Consider the following 27791-nt stretch of genomic DNA (forward strand, 5'->3'; position numbering starts at 1 on the left):
AAATAAACTATTGATACACCAACCGCCTTTATGGACCTCAAAGGCATTCCTCTGAGTGAGCAAAACCAAGATGGAAAGGTTAGATGCAGTAAGATTCAATTTATATAACTTGCTCCAATTACCAATATAGAGACAGAGCACAGAGAAGTGACTTTCAGGGACTGGGGAGGGGAGCAGAGGCAAGTATCAAAGGGCAGCGGGAGAAAATCCCCAGTGGTGACAGTGGTTGTGTCTGGGCTGTCGTGTCGGCTCCAGGAGTCCGTGCATGTAACACCATTCATAGAACTGTACCCACCTGGGGCGCCCGGGGGCTCAGCGGTTGAGCCTTCAGCCCTGGAGTCCCGGGATCGAGTCCCACGTCGGGCTCCCTGCATGGAGCCTGCTTCTCCCTCTGCCTGTGTCTCTGCCTCTCTCTCTCTGTGTCTCTCATGAATAAATAAATAAAATCTTAAAAAAAAAAAAGAACTGTACACACATAGCTATACAATAGACACACACAGAGACTGATACAATCTCAGTAGCACCCGTAGTCTGGTTCATTGTCCGTGGAGTCTGCAACAATTTCATAATGAAAACAAGTTAAAAGAAAGCAATAGTCCTTATATAACAATTATGACACTATTTTTTTCTAGTGAGGGTATCTTAGGACTGAGACTTGCCCGCAGCTCTCTCTCTTTCTGTCTCGGATGAAGTTTTTACAGTGACAGTGAATTGGTGGGAAAAAAAAAAAAAAAGAAAGAAAGAAAGAAAGTACGACTACCAATTATAAGTACATGAATTGTAATTCGAGTTTATGAGCCAGTGTCTTTTGAGACTAATGTCTGAGAGTTTATCATCTGAATTCCGACTCTGTAACGCACTATGCCTTGCCACTGATGCCTAAGCTCATTTTAAAGAAATCCATAATTTCTTTTTGAAATCTCCCTAAGTCACCTGATCTTCTAGAAAGTGCCAACATTCAGCAGGTGAAATGATCTCAGTCCAGGCGATGTGTGAAAAGAGGCTTTCTCTCTGAGGCCTTGGGATTTTAGCCTGTCAATCCTACACACTGACTTTTATTCCCCTCTTCCCCCACGTCAACCACTTATTCCTCCTCCCAGAGTGAGCCCTTCTCAAAGTGATACCTTTGAGCTTTTCCTGAAAAACTAATTGGAAAATAAAGTAGAGAGAAGGGAGTCCTTTGGTACTGCTTTTTTGGGGGCATGATTCTCATTGGAGAGTCCGGGATTTTTAAAGCTGTCCAACACCTGCTCTATACGAAGCACCTTCTAGTTTGAAAGTCATGGAAAGTCGTTTCTACCTGCCTAGACCTCTGCATGAGGTAGTTTTGAACCAATTGCAAATGAAATTTATTTAATGCTCCTTTTTCCTCAGGCCTCCAACACCCCCATGGGTGAAGTGGGAGTGCATGGAGGGAGGATCCCTGTAAGGACGCTCGGGGTAAGAGTGAGCATCAGGGCACTACCTCTGCAGGATGAGGCTGCACTGTTCACGCAGAAGAAAGACGGCTTTGTCCCAGCTGAAGGGTATGACTTGAGCGGCCTGTATCACGTCCCCTGCACCCAGGGCCCCAGCTTATCCATGTTATTGTCCCGCCATGACGGTCGGGCCCTTGAGTGGGAGGCTGGGTCATCCTGCATGGAGTTCCAGACCTATCATCTCGGGGCACCTCAGGGGTTGAGTATCTGCCTCAGGACATGAACCCGGGGTCTCCACATTGGGCTCCCTGCTCCTTGGGGAGCCTGCTTCTCCCCTCCCCCCCCAACTTGTGCTCACTCTCACTATCTCTGTTTCTCTCTTAAATAAATAAAAAAATAAAATCTTTAAAAAAAAAGACCCCAAACTCCAAAAAACTATCAAAAGACCAATCAGGAAGTGATGTGCAAGAGAAGCTTTCATCAGCCCTGCTGTTTCCCTGCAGGTGTCTCCCCAGCGAGGGCCCCGCCAGCACTGAGTCTGCGGGCTGCTTGCTCAGGGCCCAGAGGCTCGTGTCCACCCCCAGAGCCAGATTCTATCGACGAGAACTGTTCCAGTGGAAGAGCTTTGTTCCTCCCCAAGGTTGGGCTCGTGAGAACAGTAACTTCCCTTACAGTTTGGGGTTTGTCCCAAAACTGCTTCCTAAACCCAGATTCTGCACATTGATCTTATACAATGAGCTGACATGTGCCACGGTCGAGTGTCTGATGGCGAGGGGTGAGGCCAGACACGATCCTGGGCCCTGGGTGCTCAGACAGATGCCCACTGTTGTCAGACGTGGGGACACCTCGTCTGGTGAGTCGCTGGAAGCACTTCCACAAGCTTCGGCCCAGAAGGACGTGACTGCCCTAAGCTAAGGGAGCCTTGGCCTGGCCCAGGCCCACGTCTGCTGAGCCCAAGGAGGCTCGCTTTCCTCCCTGGTCACTTCCCTGCCCGCGCAGCTGGGCGGCGGCTGAGAAGCTGAGCTGAGGCCACCTTGCGGGGCGACGGGGACGCGTTTCCTGCCAGCACGTGGAGCTGGGCCTACTGGGGGCACCTGGGGGCTCTGGGCAAGCCTGTGACTGGGCGCAGGCTGGGCCCTGGGTCAGCGGGAAGTCTGCGAGATTCCCTCTCCCCTCCCCATGCTGCCCCTTCGCCCCCAACATAAATAAATACATAAATCAAAGGGGAAAAGAAAAGCAAGAAAAGCAAGCGGCAGCTGTGGGTATGGGAGAGGCGGGCGGAGGAATGTGCGAGAACCAGCTCGGAGCTAATGACGCCGGTCGGCTGGGCCAAGGGCAGCGCTCCTCCCTGCAGGCAAGGTGGCCGGCGGGACGGGGCTGCATCCCCCACACTCGCTTGGCCTGGCCTTCGATGGACCCATAATTGGTATCAATGGGAAATGCCTGGAGGAAGCAGGGCCTTCTCGGGGAGGCTTCTAGAATGCCTGCGAACAGACTCACTTGGCTGTCTCGGCCCTCGATTATATTTAAAAAATCATACCTACCCATCCAATAATGGGGAGAAAAATAACCCTCAGGCGGTATTGGGAGCTAGCAGGGGACCTCGGGGAAGATGTTTGTTATAAGAGGAACATATTTAAGCAGCTAAATAGTGAAAAACAAGCACTTTTGTTTCCTGTAACAAGGAGGACTGTGTAAGCCAGGACTGTGTAAGCCAGAACTGCGCCCACCTGGGCCTCCAGCACCTCCAGATACAAGAAAACACCAGCTCCATTTAGGGAAATGGGTCCTAGTAAAGAAGCGAAGGCCCGTGTGCCGGGAAGGCCGTAGCATCCCTGAAGGGAATGGCCAGAAAGGCGCACACGTGGGTTGGATACCGGAATGGGTTAGAAGAAGAGATACAGGAGCCTCTATAAACCTGAGACAACATGAGATCATCCTAGACATGAAATGGAAGTTCTCCAGAGGCAGAAAATGCGGAAAGGCGACAGGTGCTCTTCAAAGAGAAAGTGGCTGAGTTTACACGACCGAACAATCGTGAATCTTAAGTCGGAAGAAACACAGTAAATGCTGAACTGGATCCGTAAAAATGTGATGGACTCCTAGAAGCATCAGGGACAACTAGTGGGCCGTGATAGGCAATAAAAATCCTAAAAACATCCACAATATTCAAAAAAATAGTGGAGCACCAAAGCCAACAAAAATGATTATGTGTTTCCCCCACGGAAAATAATGGAATATTTTTTCGATGTGTTGAGGGAAAGTAATTACCATCCTACAGTCCGTGCCCACCTGAAGTAAGACTCAGGTGTGAGGACGACGGGAGGATATTTGAAACAGTTTACAATCCCATTCGCAGACTGCAGGGTACTGCCTACTGCATTCAGTTTCATCTCCAACTCATTCCTGCAGGAAAGTGTTTGAAAAAGTAAGATGGGTTTTTCCCAAATCCTTTGCAAGCTAGGATTCCGTGTAGAATATAGACTTCCGACGTCTCCTCACCTGGAGTTTGCGAGGAAGAAGAGAGATGGGACCCATTTGCCTACTGGGAACGATCAGACCTATGAGGCATGAATGCTCCGAGGTGCTGGACGCTACACGCATCCTGAGTCAGAAGCTCCATGGTTTTATGCCTCATCGTGGCAGCACCCGAATCCTGACACCCAGCTTGCAGGTGCAATGGGCGCTCTTGAAAATAAAGACAGAGCGTATCCTCAGTAAACTCTTAAAGATTATGTTGGCCAGTGAAATATATTCCCAAAACGGTGTCCCAGTAGGATAGTGGAGCTCTGTGATGCATGGGTTGTAGAGTCATGATACATATAGAGTGAAGAGAGAACAGTAGAGAAAGGAAGATCCACTCTCCAGCAGATGGACATAACTCAGAAGAGCTCACTTCGGCTCTCCCAACTTTGTCTTGTCTGCAAACACGACGACAAAAATGTTTACTGAGTAGGATGTGATTAAGCTGGAATGCACACCGAGGCTGTGTCCCCAGGCCTGTGCCATGTGGTGGGTTGGTCTACGTGAACTCAAGATGGCTTCCGGAATTAATTTCTGTGACTTCAGTGACTCTACTGCATCATTTTATAAAACAGCTTTGGCCCATTTTCTGCTGTTTCTGATTTTACTGTTCTACCGCCAGCGTAGTTTGTATGATTTCTTCTGCTGAAAGCGATGATTGGAAGAGTGTCTTTCTCTTGAATTTCAGAGACACAAGTATCATTGTGAAGAGACTTGAGGATGCTTGTCAGGGGTAACACCATCAAATCATAAGCAGAGTAGGAATTTCATGAAAATGAAAACAGTACTGCTTCTCATTTATCCTGGGTCTTCCTTCGGCCGCTTCACTCTGAAGGGGAACAAAGCCCTTGGCATGAGAGGGCAAATTGCCCTTCTTTTCACTGCAAATTTTTCACTGTACAATTCCATGTTATCATTTCTTCTCAGGATTATTATCATTACTTTTGGACTGGAATGGGTCCCTCGGACATTCAGCTGTAATCGATATTTGTAATCTCCAGTTGAGGAAGGATTCACTTCTGGAAAATCACTACTATTATTCCAACATCAAAGCACATTCAGCTCAGAATTGCCAATGAGCACATGTTTATCTGGACTCTTCTTTGCCCTTTACCACAGCCCTTTCCCTGAGCAACCTTTGCTTGACTGGGACACCGTGGAGCCATTGGAAGCCGTTTACCACCCTCTTCTTTCATGAGATCTAGGGTAAACCGTTGTTAGGAGGCTGGAAGAATCTTAAAATTTATTTAATTTTAAAGATTTTTTTTTAAGATTTATTTATTTATTTGAGAGAAAGAGTGGAGGGAGGGGCAGAGGGAGAGGCTCTCAAGAAGGCTCCCCACTGAGCGGGGAGGTGGATTCAGGACTTGATCCCATGACCCTGAGATCATGACCTCAGCTGAAATCAAGAGTCGGACGTTCAATCATCTGAGCCTCCGAGGCACCACTATTATTCCAACTTTATATTTGAAAGAGTCCTAAGAAATTTATTAACTTCTTCAGTTACACTGTGGGCCTAAGATGTTAACCTAGGTTTGCCTGTCTTGGTCTATAGTGGTTAGAAGGGAGAACCAGCATTTGCCACATTCTGTGAAAGGGGGGCCCTATCGATTATCTCAAAATCATCGATATTTAGAAAACAAGAAATGAAAACTGCAAAAAGTCAACATGGTAAATGAGAACAGCAACAAAAACGTCCACTAGACGGAACGAAGTTCAGGCTACACAGCAGGGATGTGTCTGTGTAGTGAAAAAGCAGTTTTTCCCAAAGAGAAGCCTTTGCCCTCAGCTAGTGGGAGGTGGTCTTGAGGTGCTGCGATGTCCTGCCCAACTGCAGTGTCTGTCTTCTCCTGGGGACTTTGGTCCCCAGACAGACTAATGCTGTGATCTCTGGTGTGGGCTTGAGTCTCACTATGTCGGTTCTGGCTTCTGCGGAAGATGAAAGCTATTAGCCCACGACTCCCGGAGGAATGAGGGACTGAAGTTCAGTCAGGTGGGCGGTTGTCACTGCGTCCCATTTAGACTCTGGACACTGACAGCACAGGTGAGCTTCCCTGGGTGGCTGTGCCCCGTGCACACTCTCACTCCTTCTAGGAGATGAGGGCATCTGTCACTCCCCGAGAGGGGGTAGCTGGAAGCTTGGTGTTTGAACCCCTCTCAACCTCATGTAGGCATCTCTTCCTTTGGCTATAATTAAACTGTAACTATTAGTATAGCACTTTCATGAACTCTGTGAGCAATTCTAACAAATATCACATTTGAAGGTGATTATGGGACACCCCTCCAATATTTAATCAGTTGGCCTGAAATGAGAGTGGCCCTGGGAACCCCAAACTTGCAGCTCAGGTGAGGTATCTAAAATGAAGGCAGTCTTGAGGGGCTGACCCCTCAGACCATGTGGTTGGCCTCACCAGGCAGTGTCCTGAAGCAGACTGATCCACAAAAAGGCCAATATAATATTATTATTTAAGATAGATGCTAAATAAGTGCCATGTTCACAGAAAGAATTACATAAGAACTATTAACTTTGATTGAATAATACAAACCCAATGAAAACAATTAAAAAAAAAGAAATGACATAGAAAAAACATAAGCTACAGTGGTCAGTCGGAAACATATCCAAAGTGTATATGCATTTTTTTTTCTAAGTTTCCCAAAGAAATTAATGCATAATTAAAAGATTGCAGGGAAACCCATCAAAACCTCCTGTGCCATTTTAACTTCACGTGGGGGACTGAGGGTGTGTTTTGTTCTGTTTGCTTTTTTTCCCTCCACCATTAGCATCCTTAAGCTTTATATAATGAATTTCCTTCATGAGCATCAGCATAATATTAAAATAATAAAAATAAGATAGTATTATCTATTTAATTCGATGCATTACATCAGAAGCTTTTGGAGAGGAGTTCTGGGACCAGAGTTTTTAAAGATTTTCAGGTAATCTTTATTGTGAAGTGAGGTTGAAACTCATGGGCAAGAACCAAAGTGGGAATTTCTAATTCAAGGAGATTGTGTTATATATAGTAGATGTAAAGCTGAGACAGAGCTAAAAATCCTGAAAGAATACCTATATTTCCAAAGGGCTAAAAAATGGTATCTGAAGGCGACAACATTCCACGAGGCTAGGAGCAGCTGTGGAAGTCATATTATAAAGTGTTATTATGTGCTTTGGGGGGCAGTGGAAATCCAAGAGTTCAGCAAGGAAGGGATCACACTGATCTGTCTAGACACTCTGTAAATAGTGTTTTCTGGATAGTTACCATAACATAACCTCCAATTTAAAGAGCTAATGAGTTATAATACCCATAAGCATATTAACAGTTCTTGGAACCCTGGTTAAACTTGGTTTAATCTAGGATTTCCGACTCTTCTGTGGCACTGAATAATTTTTCTTCATGATGCCTATTATGAGGATATCTTGACCTAAAGCCTACAGTAAAAACTGCCTTTATTTGCAATAGTAGGGAGCTGCTGACACACAGCACCCGCATCTACATAGAGCCCTCTTTCTGGAAGGGTGAAGGGGGACTTACCTGTGTAGCACAGGTTGGGAGCCCTGAGTGACTCTAAGAGCTCTTGTCTGAAGGACACTTGCTATAATCAGATGGCCAAAGAAGAATGCTATTATCCTAAAAAAAAAAAAAAAAATGCTTCACAGTGGGAAGAATTATCGATTCTGAAAAATTCTAATGTACTTCCATCAGCTGCTACTCTAGATTTCTACCATTTAACTGGTTGGTCATGATAGCTGGAGCTCCCCATATTCAATTCACCTCTCCTTCTAGAAACAAAGAAGCCCTCCCAATCCCCTTGCCATAGAGTAGAGGAGATATTTAGTTCTGTATGTTTATTTTTTTTAAGATTTGATTGATTGATTGACTTATTTATTTATTTATGAGAGAGAGAGAGAGAGGGAGAGCATGAGTGGGGAGAGGGGCAGAGGGGCAGAGGGAGAGGATGAATCTCAGTAGACTGCACCGAGGGAAGAGCCTGATGTAGAGCTTGCTCCCATCCCAATTTCTTGATTCTGAAATCAAGAATCAGACACTGAACCAAGGGAGCCATCCAGGTGCCCCTCTAGTTCTGTTTAAAAGGCAGCAAGGAAAAGGTAGTTAAGAGGTAGTTAAGCAGGCACCTGGGTGGCTCAGTCAGTGAAGCATCTGCCTTTGGCTCAGGTCATGATCTCAGGATCCTGGGATCGAGGCCCACATCAGGCTCCCTGCCCAGTGGGGAGCCTGTCTCTCCCTCTCCCTCTCCTCTTGCTTGTGCTCATTCTGTCTCAAATAAATAAATAAAGAGGTAGTTAAGAGCAAAGGTGATTTTTTTTAAACGACCCATTCTTTCTTTGCTGCAGAAAATATGGAACTATATGTTGAGGGGTGTCATCTCAAGACTGTTCGATGGGTATCAAGTTTCAGCAATGCTGGATGAATAAGGTCTAGAGATTTACATACAACACCGCACCTGTAGTTAAAGGTGTAGTATTATGTACTTGAAATCTGTTAAGAGGGTAGACCTTGTGTTAACTGTTCTTTACACACGCACACGCACAACAAACAAACAAAACCCCCAAACAGAGGGACACAAAGACGCTTTGGAAGGTGTTGGATATGTCTGTTATGTGAGTGTTTGCATATGTCCATAAATAAAACTGTTTAAAGAAAACTGCAGGGATCTCTGGGTGGCTCAGCAGTTCAGCGCCTGCCTTTGGCCCAGGGTGTGACCCTGGGGTCCCGGGATCGAGTCCCGTGTCGGGCTCCCTGCATGGAGCCTGCTTCTCCTTCTGCCTGTCTCTGCCTCTCTCTCTCTCTCTCTCTCTCATGAATAAATAAATAAAATCTTTAATAAAAAAAAAAGAAAACACTGCAGACTGTCCATCAGTTTCAGTGCCAGAGGAACCAAGCAGAACCTGCGTTGCTCATCGGCACTGGACATACAGCACAAGCAAGAAATACACCTTTGATGTGGTCTTGCTAAGATTTTGGGGTGAATTTGTAACTGCAGCATAATCTCATATGCTAGGCTCCTGAAGGAAAGGCTATAACAGTGCCAACTTGGACACGTCTTGGTGGAGTCTAAAAATCTTTGTTTTCTCTATGATTGATCGTTTTCTTCACATCTTAAATGTCCATTAAGAAAACTGATGAAGAATAATACATACCAGCTCCAGGAACAATTGTAGTAATAAGACTAACTACCCCACCAATAGTGGTCAAGGGTGATGCAGGGGGTATGTCCTGTAACCCGCTCCCATAACAAAAGATGGTTGACTTTGAGACTCCATCGTTGTGTCAGCTGATCAGAAATAAAATGTGCTGAATGAATCAGTATCTCCAACATGGAACACACACTTGTCCTCCGTTCATTGCAGAATTCAGGCAGGAACAGTTATGAATGCTTAATCACAGAGTTCAAGGAGGGTCAAAAGGACAAAAATAGGCAGTTACATCAGATATTTTGAAAAGACCCGATATATGAAAGTTAGATAGGCTTCACATCTGAGAAAAAGCACACAAAACACTCAAAGTTATAGAAGACTCGTTTTTGAATGAAAACCTAAGTTTAGAATGATCCCTTTTTAAAATCCTTATTGCGATTTGGTCATGCAGTGTTAGCCCTTGACTCACATTTCTTTTTTTCCTTTAACTTAAAAAGTTGCTGGAGGGAAATGGGGTGGTGGGAAGGGGAAACTGGGTGACAGGCATTAAGGAGGGCATGTGACGTGATGAGCACTGGGTGTTGTACTATATGTTGGCAAATTGAATTCAAATTTTAAAAATTGATAATACCTTACTTAATGAAACAGTCACATTCTGAGGAGCTCTTGGTTCATCGGGGCCTTCATTTCACACGCTTTCTACTATTCTCCAGGGTAGTAAAGCAGAGCCTGCCCGGCACGCCTCAGACTTCCCCTCCCAGCCTTCTGATGGTGGCATTCAACACTCACGATCCTCCCACGTTCCAAATTAGGACGCTGGTATCTAAACCCAAGTGACCCATGGAGGAAAGACACCCATGACTGTATTTTACAATGCATACAACAACCTCAAGGTCCATAGGTAATTTCACAAACTGTGGAGTACGGGGAAGTGGAGGCAACTGGAGACTCAAGTCATAAGCAGGGGCTTTCACTTCCAGTTTCCCCAGTGACTAGATCCGCTGTGCTCAACCCAACACCCAGCTATCCCTTGAGGTAGTCAAAGATTTCCAGAGAGCCCGGGATCCTGGGATCACAGTAAGGAAATCTGTTTCTGGAATCTCCACCCTCGCTGTGACCATGCTGGTTTTCGGGTGTCCCGGGCCTTGTATTCATTCTACAGTCGTGTGGGATATCCTTGCTTTCATAGTAATTAGGGCTGGTTCAAGGGAGGTTTCACAGCCAAGTTGATGATTGCCTGCAAATGTCACTCTTATTTATATTTTTACTCAAACTCTCAGACCTCCTTGTACTAATAATTTTAATGTCAGGATTTGGATGATTGAAGAATTACGGATGTGCTGAAGGTGATGATTGTGTGCTTCTAGTTAACAGAACGCTCATTCAAGTGTCCCTCAGAGCTACATCCCTGCTCAAAACAATTGTTGGAAGAAAGAAAAGGTGAATTCACTAAGAAAACATTTTCATAAAAATAAAAAAAAATTAGAAAAAAAAGAAAAAATTTTCATCAGTCTGGCTGCCTGAATATACACGTCAGCACATTCCAACATAGGGGTTCCATCCTGGACCCAGATACAGTTTTGGTTGAGGACCTGAAGAGCTTGTGAACGTTGATGAGGTCTCATTCAACCTCTTTGATTTAAAATGAAAGACTTCCCTCTGCGTGGGCAATGTGCCGCTGTGATACCCTGGATGGACAGTCACTCGGCATGTCTTCGGTCAAGTGGAGAGGTTAGAAGACTCATCGCTTGCGGGGAAGCCGTATTCATAGAGGCCACCATGCGCAGACCGTGGGCGCCAGCGAAGCATTACAGATAAGATCACGTAGTGCCGAGGCTTAGATAGGAACGCATCTGATGTAGAGGTAGGGCATTTTCAAAATTTGGATACATTTCATGCAACTGATTTGGGCTTTTGCTGGGAACTACGCGAAAGAATCTCTCTATACAAAGCGGTTGCAATTTCCAGAGACGAGACAGCCTATTGCTTTTATCCACGATTTATTTTATTTTATTATTATTATTATTATTTTTTATTTATGATAGTCACAGAGAGAGAGAGAGAGAGGCAGAGACACAGGCAGAGGGAGAAGCAGGCTCCATGCACCGGGAGCCCGACGTGGGATTCGATCCCGGGTCTCCAGGATGGCGCCCTGGGCCAAAGGCAGGCGCCAAACCGCTGCGCCACCCAGGGATCCCATCATCCACGATTTAAATCCTATTTATGAGGCGAACACTTATACTCATGAACAGTCGTTGGTTGCCAGCACGTCCCATCCCGATTCATAGGAACCGTCAGGATTATGATACAAGTATTAAGCCGAGAACATTAAAATTGTGCCTTTTTCAGAGTGGCGTGTGGGCTCGTGGGATTAATTTATTTCTCCTCATGGTGGTGTGAGATGGTTCCTCATGGGGACACACGTGCTTGCATGAACGGAGAAACCAAGTCAGACTTTCTCTGAAACGGAGTCAACACTGATCTGATCTAACCGCTCCGTCAATCAGGTCAAGCTGTGGCGATCGCGTGTCAGGACGGAGATTTTCTGTACTTGAAGTGAGCTCAACCCTCCACGCTGACGTTGCAGCAGAGAGAGGGAAGCAGGGCCTGGATTCCTCGGGCCGCAGGCGGGCCTGGTCTGGGGCCCGACCTCAGACCCCCCAGGCCTCTCTGTCCGTGGCGATGACAGGTCAGGACGAAGCAGGCTTCCCGCGAGGAGGTCTGGACACGCAGGAACGTAGACCTTGTCCAGACACTCCGTGACCGAGCCCCACTTCCCTGCGAAGAGGAGGGACTGCTGTGCGCCCCAAGCTCAGCGTTAGGGCCGCTTCTCCACGGACCCTCACGGGGAGGCCCGCTCACTGTCAGAGTCAGAGGGTCGCCTTGCTCCTGGCATCTCCCGTCCGCCTGAGCGTCCGCGCGGGAACGGTGTGCGGAGGGAGGACAGCCCTGTGGGCAGCCTCGCCGGGCCAGCTGCGTCGGTCACCGGGCCAGGCCCAGGCGTGGAGGGGGCCAGAGGGTGTCCTCAGGCTGCGTCTCGGGCCACCGCCCTCCGAGGACATCTGCCTTCAGCCTGGCGGGAGAGGCCCCGGGACGTGTGCGGTGCAGCTGCCTCTGGCGTTGGCGACTCCGCGCTGCCCCGGACTCCAGGGGGCGCTCTCGGGGCGGCTGAGCCGCGTCGGCTCCGTCTTGACGGGCCTTTCCTGCTCGCGGCCTTGCGAGCCTCGCTCGCGCCCCCTTCCCGTCTTCCTAACCGAACGCTGCCCTGCAGGGGCCTCTCTCGTGGGCACGACGTCAACAGGGAGGTTCCAAGCTGCAGGAGCAGCTTGCGGAGCCCTGGGCACGACCCAGAGGGCGCACCTGCCGGGCACCTGCGGCAAAAAGTGGGAAGCCTCGTGACCACGTTGTCTCGTTGGTCTGAAAGACGCGTCATTCCGCTTAGCACGTCCGTGTCCCTCTCCACGTCGCTGTACCCGGGGTGGACGGTGCCGGCTCCGGCACGTTGGCTACGGCGAGCCCGCCGAGGGTCACCCGCGTTGTGTGTGTGTGTGTCACAGCTTCTTTTCTCTCCTCCTTAATGTTCTTCCCAGGAAATTAATTAGCCTTTTAGCAATGGCGATGTCGTCCGTCTCCTGTTCATTTTCTTTCTTTCTTTCTTTCTTTCTTTTTCTTTCTTTCTTTCTTTCTTTCTTTCTTTCTTTCTTTCTTTCTATTTCTTCTTTCTTTCTTCTTTTTTCCTTTCTTTCTTTTCTTTCTTTCTTCCTTTCTTCTTTCTTTCTTTTTCTTTTTTCTTTCTTTCTTTCTTTCTTTCTTTCTTTCTTTCTTTCTTTCTATTTCTTCTTTCTTTCTTCTTTTTTCTTTCTTTTTTCTTTTTTTCTTCTTTCTTTCTTTCTTTCTTCTTTCCTCTCTCTCTCTCTCTTTCTCTCTTTCTCTCTTTCTTTCCCTTTTAAGAAAAGTTTCCCACTTATGGGAAAGATTGATCAAAAAAATGAATAATTGCTACGTGTTATCTTTTTCTGACAAATTGCCAAAGATTCTCTCCCCCGGAAAAGGTAATTAATTAAACTGTGCTTCTCGGGTCCGTGCTCCATGGAACCCCCCATGGAGTCCCATTTTCTGATGTCACCCATCTTTGACTGCTGTGGTCTCAAGAGTCCTTCTCAAACTCCTAAGCTGAAACCTGACTCTCAAAGTGGCAGCGAAGGGCATGGGGGATGCGGGGTGGTGATTGGGCCGTGACAGTGGAGCCTCATGATTGGGGTTGGGGCCGTTGTAAGAGAGACCTCACAGGGCACCTGGAGGGTTCAGTGGTTGAGCGTCTGCTTTCGGCTCAGGGCGTGACCCCCGGGTCCCAGAATCGAGTCCTGCATGGAGCCTGCCTCTCCCTCTGCCTGTGTCTCTGCCTCTCTGTGTGTATCTCTCATGAATAAATAAATAAATAAATACGATATTTAAAAAAAAAAAAAAAGACTTCACAGAGCTCCCTCAGCCCTACCTCGCGTCAGGACACAGTGAGAAGAGGCTGTCTGTGACCCAGAAGAGGCTCTACCCACCATGCTGGCTCCCTGGTCAAGGACATCCAGCCTCCGCAAGCGTAAGGAATATATTCCTGTTATTTATGAGCCACTCAGCCTGTGGTTCTTGTTTAGAGGAGCCTGGGTGGACTAAGACAGTGAACTCTGAATACTCTTTTTTTTTTTAAGATTTTATTTATTTATTCATGAGAGACACACAGAGAGAGAGAAGCAGAGACCCAGGCAGAGGGAGAAGCAGGCTTCCTGCAAGGACCCCGATGTAGGACTTGATTGCGGGACCCAGGATCACACCCCATGCTGAAGGCAGATGCTCCACCACGGATCCACCCAGGCACCCCTCTGGATCTCCTTTTAAGAGGACTTCACGGTTCGAGTCAGGCCCGCATGCACTTAAGGGCAGGTGATCATGCAGGGGTGCACGCTAGTGGGGCAGGACTCATGTTCCAGGAGCTCTCTCCAGAGACGGACATTATTGATTATCTACGAAACAGTTTGTTTCTGGATCCACAAACTCTTCTTTTTCTGTTCTTGAAAGTTCTGGACAGGCACTGACCATGTGGCCATTATCAGGGACCTGTCCCTTCCTTCACTTTTCTCTAAGACCCGGGAGCAAGACAGAGCCGCCCTGTCTCAGAGTCCTAGCACCAGGAGTACGATGCGTGAAAACATTTGTTGGTTGAGGTCTGAGATCTTCACTAACCTTACTGGTTCTCCAGACCCTACAGATGCTTCCTTTTCTTTCTTTCTTTTTTTTTTCTTCAGTTTTTCTTTCTATTCCATTTCGCTAACATACAGTGTAATATTAGTCTCCGGTGTATAATACAGTGATTCAACACTTCCATACACCACCCAGGGCTCAGCACAAGTGCCCTCCCTTGATTTTCATCACCTATTTCACCCGTCCGCTACCTATCTCCTCTCTTGTAACCATCAGTTTGTTCTCTATAGCGAGGAGTCCGTTTTTTGCTTTGTCCTTCTCTCTTTTCCCCTATGCTCATTTGTTTTGCTCCTTAAATTTCACATATGAGTGAAATCATATGGTAATTATCTTTCTCTGACTAACTTATTTCACTTAGTATTATACCCTTCAGCTCCATCCATGTTGTTGTTGTTGCAAATGGTAGGATTTCACTCTTTTTGGACTAATAATATTCCATCGTGTGTGTGTGTGTGTGTGTGTGTGTGCGCGCGCGTGCGCGCTTCTTCTTTATCCATTCATCTAGCCATGGGCCCTTGGGCTATTCCCATAGTTTGGCCACTGTAAGTGATGCCGCTATAAACATGGGGATATGTGTAGTCCTCTGAATTAGTGCTTTTGTATTATTTGCTTAAGTACCCAGTAGTGGGATTGCCAGATTGTTGCATGGTTCTACTTTTAACTCTTTGAGGACCCTCCATACTGTTTTCCAGGGCGACGGCCCCGTTTACATTCCCACCAGCAGTGCACCAGGATTCCCTTTTCTCTACATCTTCATCAACATATCTCATTTCTCGTGTTGATTTCAGCCATTCTGACAGGTGTGAGGTGATGTCTCATTCTGGTTTTGGTATGCAGTTCCCTAATGGTGAGTGACACTGAGCATCTTTTCATGTGTCTGTTGGCCATCTGGATGTCTTCTTTAGAGAATTGTCTGTTCATGCCTTCTGTCCATTTTTAATTAGAGTATTTGTTTTTGGGGTGTTGAGCAGGATAAATTCTTTATAAATTTTGGATGCTAACCCAGATATGTCATTTTCAAATACCTTCTCCCATTCTGTAGGTTGCCTTTCAGTTATGTTGATTATTTCCTTTGCTGTGCAGATGCTTTTTATTTTGAGGTAGTCCCAGTGGTTTATTTTTGGTTTTGTTTCCCTTGCCTCAGGAGACACATCTAGAGAAAAATTGCTGTGACCAATGTCAGAGAAATTGCTGCCTTTGCTCTCTTCTAGGATTTTTTATGGTTTTAGGTATCATATTTAGGTCTTTAATCCATTCTGAGTTTATTTTGTGCATGGTATAAAAAAGTAGTCCTGTTTCTTTCCTTTGCATGTTGCTGTCCAGTTTTCTCAACATTTGTTAAGGGGACTATTTCCCTTAGGATATTCCTTCCTACTTCGTCAAAGATTAATTTACCTTATATTTGTGGATTTATTTCTGAGTTTTCAATTCTGTTTCCTTGATCTTTGTGTCTATTTTTGTGTCAGTACCACACTGTTTTGATCACTACAGCTTTGCAACATAACTTGAAGTTCAGAACGATGATGCCTGCAGCTTTGCTTATCTTTTTCAAGCTTGCTTTGGATATTCAGGGTCTTTTGTCAAAAGTTTAGGATTGTTTATCCTAGTTCTGTGAAAAATGCTGTCAGTATTTCTGGAATTACAGGATGAGCACTGAGTGTTATACTGTATGTTGGCAAATTGAATTTAAATTAAATAAATATAAATCCGTAGTTTGGGTCGTATAGACGTTTTAATAATATTTGTTCTTCCAATTCATGAACATGGAATATCTTTCCATTTTTTTGTGTTGTCTTTAATTTCTTTCCTCAGTGATTGATAGACTACAGGCCTTTCACCTCTTTGGTTCGGTTCATTCCTTGGTATTTAATTATTTTTGATGCAATTTTAATGGGATTGCTTTCTTAATTTCTCTCTCTGCTGCTTCATTATTGGTGTATAGAAATGCAAAATATTTCTCTATGTTGATTGTGTATCCTGCGACTTTACTGAATTCATTTATCAGTTCAGCAGTATTTTGGTGGAGTCTTTGAGGATTTCTCTATATAGTATCATGTCATCCGCAAATATGAAAATTTTACTTCTTCCTTACCTATTTGGATACATTTTATTTCTTTGCTTTGTCTGATTGGTGTGACAAGGACTTCCAGTACTATGTTGAATAACAGTGGTGAGAGTGGACATCCTCATCTTGCTCCTGACCTTAGGCAAAAAGCTCTCAGTTTTTCACCATTGAGTATGACGTTAACTGTAAGCTTTCCATACATGACTCATTATGTTGAGGTATGTTCCTGCTAAATTGACATTGTTAAGGGTTTTTATCATGAATGGATGTTGTACTTTGTCATATGCTTTCTCTGCATTTATTGAAATGATCCTATGGTTCTTAAACTTTCTCTAATTGAAGTGATGTATCATGTTAATTGATTTGCAAATATGGGACCACTCTTGCAACCTAAGAATAAATCTCACTTGATTACGGTGAATGACTTTTTTAATGTATTGTTGAATTTGGTTTATTTGAATTTTGTTGAGAATTTTTGCATCTATGGTCATCAGGGATATTGGCCTGTAGTTCTTTTTTTTTAGTGGTATCTTTATCTTGTTCTGGCATCAGGGTTATGCTGGCCTCATAGAATGAATTTGGAAGTTTTCCTTTCTTTTCTGTGTTTTGGAATAGTTTGAGAAGAAGAGGTGGTAACTCTTCTTTAAATGTTTGGTAGATTTGGACTGTGAAGCCCTCTAGTCTTGGATTTTGCTTTTTGGGAAGTTTTTGATTACTGATTTAATTTCTTTGCTGGTTATCAGTCTGTTAAAACTTTCTCTTTCTGTTTCATTTTGGTAGTTTATATATTTCTAGTTTAAATATTTAGGGATTTCTCCATTTCTTCTAGGGAGTCTAATGTGTTTGCATAGAGTTTTGCTTTTTTATTTTTTTTAGAGATTTTTATTTATTTATTCATGAGAGACACAGAGAGAGAGAGAGAGAGAGGCAGAGACACAGGCAGAGGGAGAAGCAGGCTGCCTGCGAGGAGCCTGATGTGGGACTCGATCCCAGGACCCTGGGATCATGACCTGAGCCAAAGGCAGATGCTCAACCACTGAGCCACCTAGGTGCCTGGCATATAGATTTTCATAATATTCTCTTATAATTGTATTTCTGTGGTGTTGATTATTTCTCCTCTTTGATTAGTGACTTTATTTATTTAAAGCCTTTCTTTTTTTTTTTTTTCTTGGTAAGTCTGGCTACAGGTTTATCAAATTTATTGATTTTTTTCAAAGAACCAGGTCTTGGTTTCATTGATCTGTTTTATCATTATTATTATTATTATTATTATTATTATTATTATTATTTATTATTATTACTATTATTATTTTACTTTCTATATCATTTATATCCGCTCTAATCTATTATTTCCTTTCTTCCGCTGGTTTTAGATGTGTTTTTCTTCTTCTAGCTCATTTATGTACAAGGTTAGGTTGTGTATTTGAGAGTTTTCTTGCTTCTTGAGGTAGGCCTGTGTTGCTGTGTCAATAGTTCATGCTTAAAAAAGAAAGCTAAAGCATGACAAAGAGGCTGTGGCTATCACAGACAGAAATTTACCCTTGAGATAAATGCTTTTCATAAAAACCAAATCAGAATAGACAGTTAAATTAATTGCCTTTGCCCAGACCTTTCCACTGACACCAGACACAGCAGCAAATTGTATACTGCTAGGAAGTTTACAAATATGATCGTGCATTATTCTATGAATTTGAATTTCTTTAGAAACAAAGATTTCCTTATCACTCCTGGAAACTATAAAATGAACTGCAAATTATAAGTTTTTGATAGGCTTTACTACTAACTAAAGACATACCCATAGTAAAAGCAAAATTTAGCAAGAATGCTTCACGGTATTACCTGCAGTGGCACAAAAAATTAGAGCGTGACATTGGACCAACACTGATGGGGAGATTTAAGGAAGTATTGCTGAGGTATTTTCCAATGCATGTCCATCTGCCAGTGGCACCGTTCTGACAAGAAAATAAACAAAGGATGAAGCAAGAATCAAAGCCTTAAGAACTTTGGATCACTCCCTATTCTTTGAGTGGGTTGTTTTCATTGCCGAAAACCAATTGCTGTAATAAATATAAATGTTCATAAAGTAAGAAATGTTTGATTTTATTTTTCCAACCTGGTGAATCCCAACTTTTTTCTCCAGTAACAAGGCCACATATTTTAGTGGTACTGTATCAAACTGGCCTGAAGAGGTTTACTTTTCCTCTCAGAATTTCCACTCTCCTTACACTCCACCAACTGCAGGAAAAGAGAAAGAAAAGAACTAGGGGAATTTTAAACCCCAAATTATCAAAGCTCAAAGTTCCTCAACTTTCCAAGGCCCCAAATCCTAGTTTCCCTCCCATAGTAACCTTGGGAATGACACGTTATTACTCCTTTATTATCAACAGATACAAGCTAAATTTCCAGAACACCTACCAAAATAGCCTCCCCATGAACTGAAGCCTGAGAACCGTAAGATACTCTAGGATCATCTTGCATCTTCCCTATCCCAACACTGGAAGTGGTTCTCTATGCAGCTCTGGGTCTTTTGATTAGAGGATTTTGGGGTTTTGTTTGTTTGTCTTTTGCATGTGGATGTTTATTTATTCTGGAATCAACATCTGAAAACTCTGTTTTCCCTCTTTTTAATTGAATTTTTTTTCACTTTTGTAAGAAATGACTGGTATAAATTTAGAGCTAAATTAAATGAGTTATTTTTAAAGAATTTATTTATTTATTCATGAGACACACTGAAAGAGAGAGAGAGGCAGAGACATAGGCAGAGGGAGGAGCAGGCTCCCTGCAAGAAGTCTGATGCAGGGGTCGATCCTGGACCCTAGGATCACACCTTTAGTTGAAGGCAGACACTCAACTGCTGAGTCACCCAGGCATCCTGAATTAAATGAGATTTTACTAAGTTGACACCTCATGGTTAAAATAAATTTGATATTTAATAACATGGTTTTAAAAAAGATTTTATTTGGGATCCCTGGGTGGCGCAGCGGTTTGGCGCCTGCCTTTGGCCCGGGGCGTGATCCTGGAGACCCGGGATCGAATCCCACGTCGGGCTCCCGGTGCATGGAGCCTGCTTCTCCCTCTGCCTGTGTCTCTGCCTCTCTCTCTCTCTCTCTGACTATCATGAATAAATAAATAAAATCTTAAAAATAAAAAAAATAAAAAAGATTTTATTTAATTATTCATGAGAGACACACAGAGAGAGGCAGAGACACAGGCAGAGGGAGAGGCAGGCTCCATGCAGGGTACTCGATCCCAGGACTCCAAGATCACAGCCTGAGCCAAAGGCAGACACTCAACCACTGAGCCCCCAGGCGTCCCAACATGATATTTTTAAAGAAGAGTTCAATATTATTTCTATTTAAAAATTTCCTATGTTCTCATTCATTTATTCATGTGAACAAGTTTTTCAAATAGTATGAACTAACTGACCTGAAATACCTTCATTTCTTTCACTGAAGAATATATATCCAATGTAGTTTACTTTTATTTATTTAACTAGATTTTATCAAATCTTGCTTACATTTATATTGTTTTGTTCAATTGTGAGCAAATAGTGATTAAAAAATGCAACTCAACCTAGAGGATTTGTTCAATTATTTAAAACTTTATTGTCTTTAAAAATTGAAAATTTTAATTATAAGCATTTTTTCAGATAAATGGATAATAACATGAAGTAATAAAAAACTTTCAAGTCTCAAATACATTACATTAAATATGATTTTATGGTGGAAATGAAATTAGAAAGTTACTTTAAGAATGAAAGCAAAGTAATTAAAATTATTGCCTGGAAAAAATAACTTGTTCAAATCAATTTTAAAGGGATGATGATAAGTGTCGGTTGTCATATATTATGATAGTTCCATTTATCATATTTAAAATATATACTTGATAATTTTATTTTTATTATGGGCATTTATAAAATGCCAAACACAACATTCTTTGTAAGCTTTTAAATGCATGATGTTTTTTCGATAAGAAATGCTATATTAACAAAATCAACAAAAACATAAATCCAGGAGTATTTAGTTATTAAAAAGTATTTTTAGGATACAGAAAGCAAAATTTATTGACTACAACACTAGATGGCCTTTTGCAAGTTACATTAGCTCTCCATGCCCCAAGAAGCTCTTCCGCAGCATGCTACGTTTGGGCTTCCTTGACTCTCAATATTTCTTCTATTCAGCATGTCTGCTTGTCATTGGTATTGCCTGAATTAATTGCCTAATCTGTCTGTGCACCTTCTGGGAAGCCAAAAAAATATTAAGATCTCTAAGTCTACATCAAACCTAATTAAAGAGATGTGTAGGGAGATGAATAACCAAAGAGTGTGAGCGCCAGGAAAAAAATATATATTTTAATAGCTCCCTTGGTGAGGACGGGAGGTCTAGTGCTTGGGAACTGATCTAAACAGTCAGTATGAGCAAGGACATTCTGCTCAAATCCTCACTGTGATTAGCCAGCTTCTATGAAAATAGCCTGTGCTTTGGTTATACTGTAGAATTCATACATGCACATGCAGATTTTGAAACACAGATTCAATGATCATGTGCTACAGCCATTTTCTTTTCAAACAATAAATTTGGATTTGATTTGATTGAATTAATAACTTCACCTATAACCATAGGCAAATAAAAATAAGAGACCCTAGAAATAAAATGCATGAATTCCTGTTTATCATACATCGAAGAATTGGGACAAGAGTGAAGCTGATTTCAACGTTAGGGGATGGAATCGGTTTACAACGCAAAATCTTTTTATTCCTAACTATAAATCTTTTTGTCTTGACTCAACTGCATCGCAGTCAAGGTGTTATCAAATAATTTCATGTGTGGAGACTACAAGAGAACAGAACCAAGGGATATCCAAAATTCAGTGAGATACCTGAGAATCTAGAAGAATGAGAGGTTCCCACATATCCAGAAGTCTTCAGACCTAAGATGACAGACGTTTTACTTCTTTGGAGCCAAAGAAATATGAAATGCAACCAATCATAATATGATAGCAGTGGCATCCTCTGTGGGTAGCGGACTTGAATCTGGGAATGAGCGTCCCTCCTATGTCACTGATGCAGCAATAGGGTTAAAATTCAGAATATCCCATCAAAGTTACATAAAATCGTCTAATTCTTTGGTATTAAGTAAAGTCAATTAATTAGATTGGAGCTGTTTTCTTTAAATGGATACTCCTTTTTATCAATGGAGCCATTTATAATTAGGAACAGAAGAGGTTGAAAGGTCAAAACTAGTTAAGATCTTTTCAATTCAAAAAGGATCAGTTCATATTGACATTTTATATATTTGTGATGTTGGGATGTTTAAAACAATCCAGGCTATGATAATAGTGCTTGTAGATATAATTTTTAAATATGTACTCAGTAATTAACTTTTACCTATGAGTTTTAAGTTAAATAATCATTAAACTGTCCACATTATTGGATTATCTAAGAAAACTTTGAACATAAAATATATTTAAGTATAAAGCAATACATGTGTTATATTAAGAAAGTTTATTTAAGCTCCTGAGAATAAATTGTTCTTGGCTATAAAATTAAAACACTTAAAATGGAAATTACATATATTGTTATGTATAAATGACTTTTAAAAGCTACTATTTAACAAAGTTTATAAATGAGGTCAAATATTATTCAAATGCTGATTTAAAGTGATTGCTAAAATGCGCAAGATTTATAAATAGAACATTTTATAAGTTGAATTAAAAGATTAATAAAGGGATCCCTGGGTGGCGCAGTGGTTTGGCACCTGCCTTTGGCCCAGGGTGCGATCCTGGAGACCCGGGATCGAATCCCACATCGGGCTCCCGGTGCATGGAGCCTGCTTCTCCCTCTGCCTGTGTCTGCCTCTCTCTCTCTCTCTCTCTCTCTCTCTGACTATCATAAATAAATAAATTTTAAAAAAAGATTAATAAAGATCCAGGTTTTTTATACCTTTAATAGCTGAAATACTAATTGTTTAAAATAAACGGAAAGCTCTGATTAGATTTCTGTGTACAGAAAGAATTCTCAATGGCATGAAGATCACCCAACATATGTAAAGGACTGAAAATCCAAAGTAAGATGTTTCCCCTCCCCATATTTGGGGGTAAGGTCAGAAATTTTCATCATCTGAAAATGGTCTAATTAATGACATAAAAATAATGTTTGGGAAAGATGCTCGTGTTAATGAGTGACTTAGAAAATCAGAATAAAGAAAGTGCAGGAAACCTTACGAGCCAGACACTGTGTTCAGAGCAGCCATCTATTTATGCCCAGAAGCCTGACAGCATTCCTGTGAGTGCAGATATTATTATTATGCCCATGTTACAGATGTCAAAGAGAAGTCTAATAGGGCTAACTGATCTTCCCAGACACACAGCTAGAGAGTAGAGCCAGCTTGCAAGCTCTATTCCTGAGCACCAACCTGTTCTCATAATGAGGACAACGCACTACATCATTCGGGCAAGAATATGAAGGTTTTTTAATAGATATTAAGAGGGATCCGACTCTGTCTCTGACTAGACATGGGACCTGAGCATCCCTTTGGAGAACCTCAGTGAGCACGCATTGCTGAATGACCGTATGTAAGCCAGAATGCTGATGGAGCGGGGCGTGCTCACAGGTGAGCTTTGTATGTAGTTGTTTGGGTTCTTGGTTTAAAATCTCCCACTCCTCTAAGCAGTGATGACTGGTGAAGACTTCTCAGTTAAAGTCCTAAGACACCAAGGCCAACAGTTAGAGCATCTCTTAAATTGGCCACAAGGTATAGTGTGACGATGAATGTCCACACGCATTTGGGAGAGGCGTCAAGGGGAGAGCCTGAGAATCAGCACAAGGGGGTAGGTGAGCCTGGCCTTCTCTAGATGAGTCCTGGGGTCATAGCATGGAGCCCACAGGTCTGGGATCTAGAAAGAATGAGATGATGTAGGAGGGCAGAAGGCAGAGTCTGGGTCAGAAACAGTGATTGCTTCCTGCTTTCAGAAATTTTAGAGAACACACTTTCTTATGGATCAGAGTCACTGAAAGAATAGGAAAGTGGGCTAACACCTCTCCCAGTCCCTGCCAACCTCTCCCTAAGTCAAAGCATGGAGATATCCCAGAATTGTCATGAAGAGGCTTACTGTCTTCTCCTACAGAAGATTTCCCACATATTCCTCTGGATTGTAACTTTCCCCATGAAACAGAACCGAAAATTTCTGCAGTAAGATCAGGGAGTGGGTGGGTGTCTCTCTGGGAGACACGTAGACTTCTCGTCTCCAGTCTTCGTGCACAAGAAGATGCAGGGTTAAGAGCATCCAGGGCTGCCAAAAGGAAGACGTGCATGAAAAGATGCATTTGAAATCCAATGCCAGGAAATTATGGCAGAAATGGAGGTCCAATACTTAGGGCAAGGCAAGATGGAGTTATCTAATAAAATGTCTTTCCTTGGGACTGGATATTGGCCGTCAACCCCTTCCTTATTAGTCCATTCACTCACCCATAGAACTTAACTCAGGCGCCTTTCAGGCACAGAGAAGCTGAACGGTGACCAGTGTGATTCTTGTCCTTCAAGAAGAGTTTTAACAAACCCCTCAAAGGTATCAGAAAACCTCCATAACCCCTATCTACTGGGCCTCTAAATCACCTTAACATGACATGGTCTACTTCACCATTGTTCTTAATAGGAATGTCACCAAAGAGAGGACCCTCTGTCCACATGGTTTACACACCTGTTCTGCAGGAGAAATAGGGTATTCTGGTGGGGGATCAGGAGTGTTGACATGGGGCACCATCTGCATATTTGCACTTTACAGGATGCATTGATGCCTTGCCAAAGGAGAGGAACGGGAGTTCTGTGCTCTCCATTGCCTCAGAGTGAGTGCCAGCAACCAGGCACATCAGAATATCTGATTTTACCTTCTTAATGATGGCAGGAGTTGCCAGGGCCAACAGGTTCCCCCAGTCCGGGGTGAGCAGGGGTGAGTACTCCTTGCCCAAATCTGCAGTATGTGAGCCAATGGCTAAGTGAGCATCACATTGCATCTAGGCAATCATGTGTGGGGGGTGGGGTGGGAGTGAGGAGGAGTCATGTCATCCAGGGAAGGGGACTTGAAGTGGCAAGCTGAGACATGAGTGGGGACAAGAGTTAATAGTATCTGAAAAGGGTGAGCAAGAATCTGTAGGTCAAAATGGATTCTTTACCTGATGGGTACTAGCATTGATAAGCTAAAAGAATGGGACAATGAGCTAACAGGAAAACAAGAATGAGAGGCAGACCCCATGTGTTGCTGGGGATCTATTTTGTGTGTGGTCAGGCCAACTAAGAGACTCAGGAAAGGAGATGTCTGGAGTTGAAGGAGTTTTGTGCGATCTTCTGGCTTAGTTTGCTTGTGAGCATAGGACACCAGAGGGGTCTGGAGAGGAAGGGAAATGTTGACCCATGAGTCTGAGGAAGAGCATGTGGAGTCTAGTTTTCCTCTGGTTGTATATACTGTCCGCAGGGCTGCACTTCCCTCAAAACCTTCCCAGAGGTGGCTGTGTAACGGCCTCTTCCCCTAAGCATCATGCCAGAAAGTATCTCTCTACCTGCTAACAGGCAAGGCCCTGAGCCCTAAGCCAAGTGGACCTATGAGAAGAGCATGGACAAGTCAATTGTAGGAGCTCTTGGGTGTCAGGGGACCTTGACTGCCTCCATCCTGCCCTACCTGACAGAGCACCTGCTACGGAGCAGTTTAGTGATAAAGAACATGTGAGCGAGCACTTTGAGGAAGATACCTGATGGGCGAGCCGTCTTGCTCTAAAGATACAGAAACAAATATGGTTCTCATTTTAGTCCCATTTTACCCTTTTCTCTACATTTACTTAAATTTTATTAACTCATCCTTGGATCACAAAGCTACTCACTGGGAACACTTGGGCAGAGAGCTTCTGATTGTAAATACAGCATTGGGGTGTTTCCCCTTCTATTTCGAAGGCACCTTTCTGTTATTACTAGTCCCACTGGAAATAGTCTTAAAACATGTGAAGATTCTTGGGACATGTCCTGAGATGGACGGATCTCAAGCAGATGGTGTGAGAATGCCACTTTTTGCACATCTGTTCTGCAGTAAAGAAGAACCATGGGATACTAGACACAGCAAATGGAGGGTGGTGCTTGGTATCAAACGTGGCTGAGTGAGTGCTGGAGGCACCGGGCCTTTTCGGGGTAATGGTGGACATAGACCGACACCTGTGCAGGGCGGGGGAAACCTAACAGGACATGGGAGTGTGACTCTATATCCAGGAACATGCAGTCCAGAAGCCAGAGCCTAGGTTGGGTCCTGAATCCATTTATGCATAAAATCAATGATAGCTTGGGATATATATATATATATATATATATACATTGCTAACGGAAGTGATACAGAACTGACATTTCAAAGATTAACATTTTCATATGCAAAATATGTCCATGTCAGAGCTAGTGAGCTTTAATTATGATCCTTTTTTCTCTTCCATTCATATCTACCATTGCCCTTTTGGGGTACATTCTCCTCTAGCTAGACATAAGGGCAGACCCAGTTCTGCCAATACCACCTTTGCAACTGCCAGGCTCTGTTCCCTTAACACGGTGCCGACTCAAGTTTTACTTTCTCACTGAAAATGGTCATTTTGTTCTACCCCTGAAATGTTTTAAATAAGAAGCCTTTCTCATATACTTCTATTTGATATTTTAGATTTACAGTGTCTGCATATTAGTCACAAAAAGTCTTGCCCTTTAGAAGACATTATATTTTAAAGCCAAGGGAAACTAGGGCAGGGGAGAATTTTCTCTAATCACATTCAGAGAGGAAGATGATTTTAATGTAATGTCTTTTGATATATCAGAGTAATATTTAGGTTCTCTTTCTGAAAAAACAACAAAAAAGCTCTTTGGGAAGAGAAAAAAGTCATCTTTCTTATGAAAACACTTATTTTTAAACATAAAACATTTTTATTGCTTCCCCTGTACAGAGTCACATGCTCTTGAGTTGGAAGGGACCTCAAAGGCCACTTGGAGCAGTTTTCTGCAGAAGGTCACCCACTCATCTTGGGTTTTGCACTAGAAGGAGGAGCTCAAAGCTTTAGGCGCTGGTACATGCTACTCCTTGCAACGCTTATTATTTGGGATGTTCTTACTTATATAAGGGTCAAGGTATTTCTTTGACCCTGCTATCACCAATTCTAATTCTACTACAGAGTGATGGAATCTCTTCTCTGTTTTTTTTTTTCCAAATAAGTTCTTCATACATTTGAAGACAGGCAGGATAAGCTCCTAAATTACCTTTCCTGTGATACATATTCTAAATATGTTCTTTCTTTTCACATTGATCTGGTGACTATGTTTTAGGATCCCATGCTGGTTGCTGGACACATATTGGTGAAGGGCATGGCCTTCGCTCTCAGCGTCCATTGGGGAAGGCAGTCAAGGAAAAATGATTATTGTAATATTGAGTGATATTTGCACATATCAGGGTGTGTGTGTGTGTGTGTGTGTGTGTGTCTGTCTGTCTGTCTGTGGGAAAATACAGAGAAGAGAGTATATAACTGGTATTATAGAGAGGATAGGAACAAGTAAACACAAGTCCTACAAAATAAATCCTGAAGGATGTGCAGGAGCTTTCTAGGTACATAAGAGAAAAAAATTACCTTCTAGAAGTTGTGAAATTTCATGCAAAAGCAAGAGATAACATGAGCACATCTTTTGTATTGTTGTTGCTCCTATTGTTTTATTTTTATCGGCATACAGTTGACACACGGTGTTACATTACTGTCAGGTGTACAGCACAGAACTTCAGTTGTAGTGATTTAGGTAGGAGCGCCCATCTGTCACCAGGCAATGCTATTATGAGATCATTGACTGTATTCCCTATGCTGGGCCTTTTATTCCTGTGACTCGTTGACTCGCTAACTGGAAGCCCGGGCCTCCCACTCAACTTCACCTTTTTTGTCTATACTCTCACCCCTGGAAATCATCAGTTTGTTCTCTGTATTTATAAGTTTGATTCTACTTTTTGTTTGTTTATTCGTTTGCTCTTTGAAGATCTACTTATGAGTGACGTTATATGGTTCTTGACTTAGTCTGACTTATTTTACTTAACATAATACACTCTAGATCCATCCATGATGTTGCAAGTAGTACAATCTCATTCTTTCTTATTGCTATGTTATATATATATCATATCTACATCTATCTATCTGTCTATCTATCTATCTATCTATCTATCTATCTATCTATCTATATCTATTGATGGATACTTAGGTTGCTCCCATATCTTATCTATTGTAAACAATGCTGCCATAAACATCAGGGTCCATATATGTTTTTGAATTAGTTTTTTCATTTTCTGTGGGTGATTTCCCAGTAGTGGAATTATTGGATCATATGTA

The 27791-nt window shown here is 42.9% G+C and overlaps 2 long non-coding RNA genes across 2 annotated transcripts; both read right to left on the reverse strand.

Annotated features, from left to right (window-relative positions):
• Positions 1-5399: 5399 nt before the first annotated feature.
• On the reverse strand, positions 5400-9622 carry LOC144293506 (uncharacterized). The gene is made up of 3 exons (XR_013360728.1): positions 9100-9622; positions 7472-7567; positions 5400-5870 (listed from the first exon to the last, which is right to left on the reverse strand). It is a non-coding gene; the product is annotated as an uncharacterized LOC144293506 (long non-coding RNA).
• A 111-nt stretch (positions 9623-9733) lies between these two features.
• Positions 9734-27225, reverse strand: LOC144293503 (uncharacterized). Its single transcript, XR_013360727.1, has 3 exons — positions 27051-27225; positions 18254-18366; positions 9734-9919 (listed from the first exon to the last, which is right to left on the reverse strand). It is a non-coding gene; the product is annotated as an uncharacterized LOC144293503 (long non-coding RNA).
• Positions 27226-27791: the final 566 nt, after the last annotated feature.

The sequence above is a fragment of the Canis aureus genome, chromosome 21, assembly GCF_053574225.1.
Source record: "Canis aureus isolate CA01 chromosome 21, VMU_Caureus_v.1.0, whole genome shotgun sequence".
Classification (NCBI taxonomy): Eukaryota; Metazoa; Chordata; class Mammalia; order Carnivora; family Canidae; genus Canis; species Canis aureus.